Raw genomic sequence first — 9,088 nt, forward strand, 5'->3', positions numbered from 1 at the left:
CGCTCTTTTTGCATCCTTAAAAGAAAGTTGTGTACTTTTGTCAATTGAAAACTTTTGTAGTTAGTTTTATGCAATGAAAATGCTTCTTTTGTCTTAATTTACTGTATCATAATGCTGCATTTACAAGAAATTACAAAAAAGTTGCATCCATTCATTCAGTAAAAAGCAACACAATTACAATAGGGATTCCATTACACAACAAAACAAACCAATGAAAATTTCATTACAAAATACAATATGGGAATCTTTTTGGTCTGTTATTGCTACGGACACTACCACCAAAAGCTGCATCCACTCAACCTTACTACTCCCATTTTTTCACAACACCTAACAACATTAACTATCCCTTGATGGCCAACATATGGTCACTCTTAATAACAGTCTTCAAACAGCAGTAGAGACAATACAGAAATACAAAAACCCATGTACCGAGAAGAGCTCTTAGGAGATTGTGCTCTCTGGTATTGTGCTTTTCCACTTCACCCTCCAATTTTGAAACTTTAAGTTCCAATTTTGAAGCTTTACTTTACCATCTTCTTGCTGAAGTTTCTAGTTTCTTCATACTATTTTCCATTCTATTCATTCTTCGCAGCAAACCAGGAATCACTTGAGTTGATCTTTCACACATTGTTAGATCATACCATTCCCAAAAGCACACCCCTCATCCTGTAATTTACATTTTCCAAGACTAAATCCTCTAGTTATAACATCTCCATTACAAATCTAACATCTTACCTCTCTTAAAGTACAGACCACATATCTTCTTGCTGGGTTCCAATTTGTCCATGAGGTCTTCATCGTTGCTGTTAATCCGTAGGAGCATCTAGGTATGGGTTTAGGAGAGCATCTCGACATTCTTTGGCTTTTTCGATTTCTGATTGATGATTTAGGGCTCCCAATTGAGTACCTATTTTTTCCTCCACAAAAGACCAAACACATTCTCTTCGATCTACAAAAGATTTTCCCTTCCCTTCTCTTCGATGGTTTAATGAAAACTGAGTTATAGGGTCAGTAAATTGCTGGACAAAATTGCCCTTGTGCTTTGCCACATGTAAGTGAATTTCAAAAATTAAGAGCAATTACCGATGAAATGATCATGGGTTTACTAATTAAGTTGTTTAGTGGCCAATTATTGACGAAAAATAGTTTGATGGCCAAAACATGATCCGAACAATAACTTAGTGGCTGCTGAAGTTTTTTATCCTAAATATTATGTTAAAATTCCTTCCGTGTATTACAATTTCAATAACTGTGTGTAGATAAATTCAATGAGAAAGAAATGGAGAATTAAACATTTAAAGTCTATTGATAGTTCAATTTATTCTTGTATAATTCACCATATTGTGCACAAAACCTTTATTTTATATAGAAATAAGTACTACAATTACATGTCCAAATTACATAAATTGAGGAAGACCCGTGGAATTAATATGTTCCTTCCATAAACTTACTTGGAGCTAATGCTTTCGTCAAAGGATTTGCAAACAACATATCTATCTGGATGTACTCAATGGACACCTTTTGTTATTGAATTATTTAACAAACAACATGATACTTCAATTTAATGTGCTTGGACTTATTGGAGCACTTGTTATTCTTTGAACAGAAAATAACAATGGAATTGTCACAATAAAGCATTATGGGTCAAGACATAGAATCTACAATTTTAAACCCCTCAATGAAATTTCATAACCAGATAGCTTGAGAACTAGCCACATGACATGCTCTAAATTCTGCTTCGATTGTAAATGAAGTGAAGCACTTATGGATTGGTTTACACTTGTCAAGATATGGCTTCTTCAGCTAACATTAAAATGTATCTAGAGGTGAATTTCATACTATCAAACAATCTCTGAAATCTAAATCTGAGTATCCTAAACCTCTAGATGATCTTTGTGCCTATAAGTGAGCATCAGATCCTTAGTACCTTGAAGATATCGCATCACCTTATTAGCGGTCTTCCAATGATCTATACTTGGATTACTTTGATATCTACCAAGCATTCCAACTGCAAGACTAATATTAGGCCGCATGCAAGTTTGGACATATATCAGACTTTCAATAACGGATGCATATGGAATATGGGACATTTATTGTCTATCAATATCATTTTGAGGGCATTGACTTTGACTAACTTTATCACCTTTAGTAATTGGAGACGAAGTTGTTGAACAATTTTGCATGTGAAAACTTTCAAGAACTTTATTTATATAAATATATTGATATAAGCCAAGAATTCTCCCAGATCTATTTCTATGGATCTCAACACCAAGTACAAAGGATGCGTCATTCATATCCCTTATTTCAAAGTTCTTAAAAAGAAATTGTTTAGTTTCTTGTAATAAACTTAAACTATTAGTGGCAAGCAAAATATCATCAACATACAAGATCAAAAATATGAACTTACTCCCACTGACCTTTAGATATATACATTCATCAAGTTTGTTTTCTTGAAATCTAAACGATGTGATAGTATCATGAAACTTAAGATAACATTGTTAGAAGGTTTGTTTAAATCCATATATAGATCTTGTAAGCCTGCGAACTAACTGCTCTCTTCCTTCCTCCTTGAAACCTTCTGGCTGCTTCATGTATATATCCTTATCTAGATTCTCATTTAACAAAGTTGTTTTAACATCCATCTGATGTAACTCCAAATCAAAATGAGCTACTAAGGTCGTAATGGTTCAAAATGAGTCTTTCTTGTATACAGGAGAGAAAGTCTTATTAAAATCAATACATTCTCTTTCAGTAAATCTTTTGACTACAAGTCTGACCTTGTATCGATTAATATTACTTTTAGAGTCTCATTTAGTTTTAAATATCCATTTACATTGAATAGGTACAAACTTCAAGAAATTTAACCAATTCCCAAACATTATTAGCTTTTATAGATGTCAATTCATCTTTCATAGCATCTAGCCATTTATTAGATTCACGACTATTTATGACTTGTAAAAATATTTTCGGATCTTCATCAATGCTAGTATTGCTAAGTTCTTGTAGGTTCACTAGATAATCATCTGAAATTGCACTTTTCTTTTGTCTTTTTGGCCTTCACAAAGTGTCTAAATGATTATTAGTGTTTGCAATAGTGGGATTTGAGATGTCATGATTTAACTCATTTTACGTGCCAAAGTAAGTTCTTTTTCACCCTTTTTTGAGTCTATAATGGGTGAATTATTGGACTCCTTTATTTTAGGGATCAATTCTACTTCCTTTATGTCTTAACTCCCATTAGCAATTTCACTTTCAAGGAACTTAGCAGTATTTGTTTTCATTATTCTATTTTGATGATTAGGACAATAGAATTGATATCCTTTGGGCCTTTCAGGATAACCAATGAGGAAATAACTAACAATTCTTGAATCCAACTCCCTTTCATGTGGGTTACAAAGTATTGCTTCAGCAGGACAGCCTCAAATATGAATATGATTTAAACTCGATTTTCTACCAACCCACAATTCAAAAGCAGACTGCTTAGTTGAAACCCAATTTAAAAAAAAAAAATATATATATATATATATATATATATGACTGTCCTAATTGTTTCACTCTACAAAAATTGAAGAAGTTTTTGTGCCACTAATCATACTACGAACAATAACCAGTTGGGTTCAATTTCTTCTCTCAACTACACCATTTTCAGACATTCCTGGCATTGTATATTGAGTTACCATTCCATTTTCTTGAAGGAATCTAGCAAATGATCCCAAATTATGACCATGTTCATTATATTTTCCATAATACTCGTCACCTCTATCAAATCTCACAATTTTAATTTTTCTATCTAACTAATTTTTAACTTTGCTTTGAATAGCTTAAACATATCCAAAGCATTAGATTTTTCTTTAATTAGACAAAGTTAACCATAACGTGAGAAATCATCAATAAAAGTGATGAAGAATGTTTCTCCACTTATATAAGGAGGAAATGATCTACAAATATCTGTGTATTAATTCAAGTAGTCCTGAACTTTTTGTGGCACCTTTTTTTGTACTTTTAGTTTACTTTCCCTTAATGCAATTTACATAAGTACCAAAATTTGTAATATCAAGAGTTGGTAAAACTTCATCTTTTAGAAGCCACTCAAGTCTTTCTTTAAAAATATGACCCAAGCATTTATGCCACAACACAAATGAAGTTTTATTTTCGGAATTAGCCGATCATTGTTTACCAACCATACATTGTCTAACCAAATCAAATTCTCTCTCGATACGTTTCTCAAAAGATCCGATTCCTTCCTCCCACTAATGAAGAGATCTTGGCAGAATTTAACATTTACAAGAAAGGACAAAAGAGATTGAGAAAAAGTAAGATCAATGTTTGTCGCGCCCCATTTTTTGATAAAATAAATAAATTGTTTAAAAATGTGTTTTTGATTCAAATTGTAATTGGAAAATGAATTGTGGTTTAAAAGAAAAAATGGGTCTAAATGGGGATTTGAGAATGCGACGATTTGACCCAAAATTATAGTTTAAAAAGGGTTTTTTGAAATGAAAATTGGAGTCGCCACTTGGTAATGAGTTAAGGTGTACCAAGTCACCTAAAAAATGAATTTTTTTGAAAAAATAGGAAAAAGTAGTAAGAAACCCCTTTTAAACGACTCCTAGTCCACGTAAACCAAAGAAAAAGGTTCGGGAGTCACATTTGACAAAGGGGAAGGCAAGGATAAAATCCAAGGCACCCCTTTGACCTAGCCAAGGCTAGTTGCATGATTTAATCAAAGATTTTCTTGTTTTAATCAAAGAATTTATTACATTTGGATGCACTACATGAATGCAAACCCTAGACCTAGGGGTATTAGGGGAAATTTCCCTTCAAAGGTTGAGTGGTGCCAATCACATTAATTGTGAAACCCAATAACGATCCTTTGAAGAAGTCACGAATAATGCGAGTGGGATGCAAATGAATGGAATGCATGTATGCAATGTGAGGACATGAGTTTGAAAAAGTAATAAAAGACAAGAATGTGTAAGTGAAAATGTGCACGCGAGTGAGCAAGGTACGGTATGTGAAATGATAATATAAAGTGCATGTGTGCAAGTGATGATAAAAGTGTTCGTGTGCAAGTGAAAGTGTAATGAGGGTAAAAATGGGAGAGTGGATGCATGGACCTAGGGAATTCATGCATACTGGGTACGGGGAGACCTAAATCGTGACTCAATTTGCCCTTTTATAGAGGGAATACAAGCGTGCTAAGGCTTATAAAAAGTCACACTCGTCTATATCCCATATTTAAGGGGACTCTCAAGCAAATGAACCCTATAACTAGTATGAAATGCAAAAATCCTAAATGAAGGGAAAAAGGGTTTCGAGGAGCATGCTAAATGATAAGTTAAGAAAAATGCATGACATGTGATGAACATGCAAATATGTACGAACGAGGGGAAGTCCCTAAGGGTCTAGCGTTGGACTAGCCCATTCTATGAATTCCGACTAGCGTTGGACTAGTGGAAACGTACATTCGTCCATCGCATTCATTCATGGCCATGGAAAGCGAGTAGACATGCCAAACACTTATAAACACATAGCACATAACACTTAGCATGCTCAACTAGATGCAAGAACCTAATTAAAGCAAGTAACACATAACACATAGGCAATTAAAGCCCTAACTATTACATTTGCTAGCTAGGCACACGTCTTCGATAGGTCTTCATTGAATGCTCCTCCAAGCCCTATCTATTACAAGCCAAGAGGTGTACACATACCCCATAAAGAAGAACTTAAATAAAAGCAAAAGTAAATGAAATGAAAGAACTAAAGAAAGGCAATGAAAGCAAATAGTCATGTAATTTCCACGTAACACGTTGGATCACATAGAAGAGACACAAAAAGGGATAAAAGAAAATATACCGCCCCCTTTGAATGGTGTCCAAATGAAAGAAAAATGGCTTCAAAACAATAAAAAGGTCAAGGTACCACTTTAATTGAGAAAAATTAAAAGAAAATGGAAACAAACATCAAATTGAATCACTCGAAGCATTCCAAGGAAAGTAAACTACTCGTACTTAACCAATTAAGACAAACAAAGACCCAATTGAAAAAATTAAAGAGGTCTAAAGGGCCAATTTATTACTATTATAAACACTAAGGAACTAAAAAAAAACATAAAATAAAATTAAGAATCTAAGGTGAAACTTACCAAATCAAACTAGAAAAATCACAAAAAGGTAAACGAGGAGCAATTTACTAGTAGCTAAACAACCAAATGCCAAAGAATCCAAAAAAAAAAAAAAAATCAAATTAACTACAAGTCTAGGAAAAAGAAATTATTAGACCCTTCAAATTCATTCTACAACCCCTTAAGTATCTACCCAAAACAAATCAAGATGTATTAAAGAGTAAATGGCATGTTAGGAGGACAAAATTAATTAAGTTTCCAATTAATTGGGCCATGGAAGCATTAGATAGAAGCCAAGGGGTTGGAGTGCGATTTTTGAAAGTCATTTTCATGCAAAAGCCATGCAATCACGTAGAAGAAACTTTCTCTGCAACAAATTTCATTTCCAGCCGTGGCTTCTTTCCATTCTACCATGCAAACACAATCCAACAAACAAAAAAACTTGTAAGGAGATCAAACATTCTTCCTCCTCTTCGGAACGCAAAAATCCAGAAAACAAGAATATTCAAATGCTAAAACAAAATCCAGCAACTTTGGCTTGTTCTTCCTATTTCATGCTGCAAAAACTGAAAACTAGCAAGGTAGACAACTAAACCAGTTTTGGTGAATTGCTGCATTACCGAGTTGCTCAAATGCACTCCTAGCACAATTAAAAATTCAGCCAATCGATCCAAGCTTCAACATTAAACCAAAGACAAGCATAACTCAACAGGCCAACAACTTCAAATTCAAATTCTGGCAGCCTCTCATGCGAAGAAAAATGAAAAAAAAAAAACTTTCTTATAATCTGCTGCAAATTTGTGGCTTACTCTTTGTACAGACCATCCATGAGCTCAAATCAAAACATAATGAGGCAAATATCGCATGTTACCCACTAGTATACCCCAAGACATAAACCATTTAACATGCTCAAACAAGCAAAATATAGTTCGGTGACTGCTAAAAAAACAAAGTGCAGCAGCAATTTCCAGCCGCAATCTTTCGTATTTTTATCATGCAAACAAATTCATCAACCCAGAAATTATTGACCCAATTTAAAACATGAAATTTTGGGTGCAAGATTAAGATGGCAAATCTGGTTTTGATCATCAACAAAGGAAGGAAATTCATTATCCATCAATAACAAAAGAAGCAAATCTGGCTTTGTGCACCTTCAGCCGCAGCTTTTCTTGCATTTCAACATACAAATGTGTTCACCATATATCAGAATTTTAACTACCAATCACCAACTAAACTTGTAACTTCATTGTAGGATTGAAACAAGAAAATGGAGCTAATCATCAAAGGTAGAAAGAAAACTAAACAGCAAAAGAATGAAACAGAAAAAAAACGCAGCAAGCTTTCTGCAATTCGGCACTTTACAAAATCCAGCTTTCAAACACAATCAAATCCAAACACAAGGCTTTAAACTAGGCAGCAAGCCATCATCCAAACAAATAGAAAAAAAACTGAGCAAAATCCAGTGCAAACACAAATAAAATACGTTCAGCAAGTTGAAAAATCTGGAACATATAAAACTGATTTGGCAAATTGAAATGCATTTTCCAGCAAGTGCTTGGGCATGAATCCGAATTTACCTCGGTTGAATCATTGTGTTAAGTACCCAAAACTAACATGCAAGGCTACTTAATGAAATTACTATCATTTCTAGTTCAGATCAAGTTCGGACAGCAACTATAAACATCCACAAATCCAGAAATTCTGTTCACCATCCTTGGATGAACTTGCATGTAGCCGTTCACTATTTCATTTTTTTTTCTCTTGCTTAGCCGGACCAATAAACTTCCTACAAAGCTTAATCATCTAATTTTAATTAGTCAAACACCTAACCAAGTGAAAATCAACCACTTTCCAGCAAATTTCATGCTAAAATACCCATGCAATTTCCAAAACAACTTCAACGGCTAAACTGGAAAAATTGTTTTAGCAATCCATCAACTTCCATTAAAATTTCCAGCCATGCAACCGAAATTCAGGCCACGTAGTTCACATGCAACATCAAATAAGAAACTATCTATCAGGTTGAGTCCAAAATTAAGCTCAGATCATCACAGCTAGCAAATTAAAAACCGAAACTTCCAGCTCAAGCTCTCGGCAGCTTCACTTCCTTCTCAAACAGATTTTTCTATGATTTAAGCTATCATCTAACCACACAATCCCACATGCATGCTTATAGTCAGCTTCATCAACCCATAAACAACTCATCTAAGTTCAGAAATTACCTTAGCTTGAAGCCTAAAACACACGACTAGCAGCTGCAAATCCTCCACTCTCGGCTGTCCAGAATTGCAGTCCGCAACTCTCCCTCTCCCTGGCTCAAACTTGCGGCTGGATTGGAGGAAGTTTGACTCTCGGTTCTCTCTCTCCCTCTCTCGGTTGGTCTTGAAGTGAGGCTGGAAGATAAGCTAAGTCCTCACCTCTCTCTCTCTCGTCGTTATTTCCAAAGAAGCTGATCACTTCACAGCTCACGGCATAGGAACAATTGAAAATGAGAATGTTATGGTGAGTGGTAATGATTGTAGTGAACTGGAAATGATATAGCATAGTGGGATGTATATATTGAGGTATTGTGAGTGGAGTGGAGTCGGCAATAACAATGGAAGGTGCTAGGTTGAGAAGTGGAAATGGAACCGGCAGAAATAGAATTGTGATTTTTTTTTTGAAATTAATTAAATAAAACTGATAATAAAAATAGATAACAAACAACAAAAACAACAAAAAAAATTTAATTAACATTGGATAAAAACTAAATCTAAATAAACTAGAATCCACAAAGCACAATTTTCCATTTTTCATCAATTTCCTCTTTTCTTTTCTTTTCTTTTTTCACAAATTTTACGTTAAAACTTAAAACTAAAACTAAAACTAAAACGTGAACAAAATTAATATGACAAATAATTAGCAAATAAAAGACAAATAAAAAGGTAACAACTAAAATGCAGACAATCTAAAACAAAATCA

Source organism: Coffea arabica, chromosome 11c, assembly GCF_036785885.1.
Source record: "Coffea arabica cultivar ET-39 chromosome 11c, Coffea Arabica ET-39 HiFi, whole genome shotgun sequence".
NCBI lineage: Eukaryota > Viridiplantae > Streptophyta > Magnoliopsida > Gentianales > Rubiaceae > Coffea > Coffea arabica.